The sequence below is a fragment of the Erinaceus europaeus genome, chromosome 7, assembly GCF_950295315.1.
Source record: "Erinaceus europaeus chromosome 7, mEriEur2.1, whole genome shotgun sequence".
Taxonomy (NCBI): Eukaryota; Metazoa; Chordata; class Mammalia; order Eulipotyphla; family Erinaceidae; genus Erinaceus; species Erinaceus europaeus.
In genome coordinates this window covers 116,042,481-116,046,173 of record NC_080168.1, presented here as the reverse complement: position 1 = coordinate 116,046,173, position 3,693 = coordinate 116,042,481, and positions in this window count along the sequence as shown.

The following is a 3,693-nucleotide window of genomic DNA, read 5'->3' as shown; positions in this document are numbered from 1 at the left end:
GCCGCCCTCTACCCCGGATCCAGAAGTCCCCTCCCCGCGGCTCCCGGGCTCCCCGCCTTAAAGGCACAAGCTCCTTTTGTCTGGGCGCCCCCGCCCCTCCCCCGAGCCGGGCAGGGCGGCCCGGGCCCCGCGAGGAAGCGGCTGGGGGAGGCGGCGGCCCCCAAGGAATGGCCCCCTCCGCGCGCCCCCTCCTCTCCTCTGCTCTCCTCCCGCCGCGCCCCGGGACAACAAGCGGCTACTGTTCTGGGAGCGGGACCCCGCGGAGGGCGCGGAGGGTGGGGGCCAGTCCAGTGCGCTCCCCTGCCCCCGCCCCTGCTACGCCCGCGGCCCGCAGCCTCCGCCCAGGGGCCCCCAGCGCGCGGCCAACCCACCCTCGCGGCCGGCGCTGCCCGCCTCGCACCCCGGGGAGGCCTTCCTGCCCGCCGGGCACCCCCCGGGCCGGTGCCTCCTCCCACCGCGCGCCCCTTACCCCTGCCTCCTCCCACGCCCGGCCCCCACCCGGCCATTCCCGCCCCGCGGGCCCTCAGCTTAATGATTAATGAGGATTTCATTCCACGAGGCGCCAGGTGTGTGTGGCCTGCTTCCCCGAGCGCCGCTGGCTTCCACCTCCCCAACCCTCCCGGGCACCGTTCGCGGGCGAACCTGCGACACCCACAGTCCTGGAGGGGGGACCTCCCCCCCCCCTGCGCTCTCCTTGCCGCCCCACGCTCTCTTTGCGGGGGGAGCCCGCACCTCACTCCGCACCACCCACCCGCAGAGGCCCTCCCCGGCACCCTTCACCCAAGGCGCGGTGCTTCCCTGCCGAGCTTAGGGATGGGGTGCGGCGGGGCTACTCTGCTTGCTGCGGAGTAAGGACCTGGGACGCTGCTTTTTCTTTTCCCAGTTTTCCACCCTGAGCGGCCGCCCAGTTACCTGGGTGATGGGAAAATCACGTGGAAGCTGGTTAACCCTTAGCGCAACAGAGAGGCGCTGTCCTTCGACAGGAAAGGAGGGTTGAGTTCCAAGATGAAGTGAGTCTGACTTTAGAGGAGGAGCCATTCCCCCAGATCTGGGAAAGTGCAGCTGCTCCGCTCCCCTCGGAGACCCCCTCGGGCTTCCCTTAACTAGACCTGTAGCTTCTACTTCCAGGGACATCCCCGGGTCAGAAACCCAGAGGTCTGGGGTTGCCCCCTCCTCAGACCCAACCCTTCCTGGCCCAATGGGATGCCTAAGCGCAGGCAAGAAAAAGTGGGGGAGAATTGGGAAAGTCCATTACTTATCAGCCCTGTATAATGGCAAACTACCTTGAATACCTCGGGTCAATCATTACTTTCTTTAAGCCTCATGTATAAACGCAGTTAAAATTATCGGCCTTGTCTTTCTTACTGGGCTTTGAAGATCACGTAGGAAAGTGTTGATTACATTACTGATTTAACCAAGAAAACGTTGCCATCAAGTGGGAAATGAGAACAAGAAAGGACTAGTTTGATTCTCACTTGTGCAAGCCTGTGTAGTTTGACCTTTCAGGACTCTGCCAGACTTCTCTCTTTAAGAAGTGAATGTCCTCACCACAATCAGAATTTCCTCTCCAACCTAAATCCAGTGTCTGACATTTGCCTCTTAGAATCATATCTTTATAGGCCAGCAGGGGGAAAATGCAAAGGACAGTTGAAAAAAAAAATTGTGTGCACTATGCATATGGAGTCTTCTTTAGGGAAGGCTTTGACTTTCATTTTATTTTGTAAAGGGAAAAAAATGGGGGGGGGGAGACACCAGATGAGCTGGAGAAATATGCTATGGGATCCATCTTGGAGAGCTTTGAGTCACACTGGCCTCCTATTCCTGGCGGTGTGACTGTATATTGGTCAGTCTCATCAATTCCACTCCCAGTTCCTGGAGGGGAGGGCTGCCATCAGAACCTTGCTTTGATGGCCTCATCAACACCTTACACAGAGCCTCACTTTCTAGAACTATAGATTATTCTGACCTTCCAAATATAAGGTGTCCCTTATTTCATAGGGAGAAAGCAGGAGCTAGGGCTGAGTTGATAGGTGAAGGTAGATAACTTGATCTTAAAATCTGTAGACTTGGGGTGGGTGTAGATAGCATAATGGTTACACAAAGATACTATCATGCCCGAGGCTTCAAAGCCCTAGATCCAATCCCCTACACCACCAAAGCGACAGCTGAGAAATGCTTTGGTAAAAAATAATAAATAAATACAGTTTATAGGCAATTGAGCAGGAAGGGGCCCTAAATTCAGCTCCTATACTTTCAGTGATTATACTAGCCAACACTTACATAGCATTTACAATGTGCTGAGTGCTTTTCGAAGCCCTTGACATGAAATAACTCATTTACTACTTATAACAACTTCATGATGCTAGAATTATGATCCTGGCCTTGGAGATGAGAAAAGCAAGGCCCAGAGTCCAATAATTTCTCTAAGGTCAGAGAGCCAGTCCAGGTTCTGAAAGTTTACAGTCTACTTTCAGAGTCTGTGTTTGTCAGCACTGTGCTACACTGATGACAGAAAAACAAGCCCCAAACATGGGGAGTGACGTCCATGCAAATCTAGGCACACATCTGGCTGGTGAGGGGTGCAGAGTCAGAGCACTGCTCAGCTCTCACTTATAGTGGTGTAGGGGAGTGTACATGGGACTTTAGAGCCTCAGGCATGAAAGCTTTTGTCATAGTCAATATCTTCCCCACCTAGAAGTACACTTTTTGTACTGGTGGGTAACTTTCACTCCTATGAGATCAGTCCTCCAAATAACTAGGCTTCTCTCAGCAAGCCTAGAGTGGTCCTCTTCCAATATCACCTTGGTAGGAGGAATTCTGTGAATTCTGAGAGACATTATTCTACTACTTAAGAATGCAGATGACAGGGAGTCGGGCTGTAGTGCAGCGGGTTAAGTGCAGGTAGCGCAAAGCACAAAGACCAGCATAAGGATACCAGTTCGAGCTCTGGCTCCCCACCTGCAGGGGAGACGCTTCACAGGCAGTGAAGCAGGTCTGCAGGTGTCTTTCTCTCCCCCTCTCTGTCTTCCCCTCCTCTCTCCATTTGACTCTGTCCTATCCAACAACAACGACAACAATAATAACTACAACAACAACAAAAAAAAAAAAAACAAGGTCAGCAAAAGGGAATAAATAAATAAAATAAATATTTTTTTAAAAAGAATGCAGATGACAAGGATGGGGTGGTAGCACACTGGGTTAAGTACACATAGTGCAAAAGCTCAAAAACCACTGCAAGGATCCCAGTTCCAGTCCTTGCCTCCCCACCTGCAAGGGAATCATTTCGAAAGCAGTGAAGCGGGTCTGCAGGTATCCATCATTCTCTGCCCCCCTCTGACTTTCCCTCCTCTCTCAATTTCTCTCTGTCCTCTCCAACAACAATAGCAAGAAGAGCAACAAAAACAATGGAAAATATGACCTCCAGGAGCAGTGGGTTTGTGGTGTAGGCACGCAATAGCCCTGGAGGAAAAACAAACAAACATGACTTTCAGAACAGTGAAGAGGGCTGGGAAGACAGCATAATGGCTGTGCAAAAACTTTAATATTTGAGGCACCAAGGTCCCAAGTTCAATCCCTAGCACCACCATAAACCAGATTGAGAAGTGTTCTAGTCTTACTGTATCTCTCTCTCTCTCATTAAAAAATAATTTTAGGGAGTCTGGCAGTAGTGCAGCACACGTGGCGCAAAGCGCA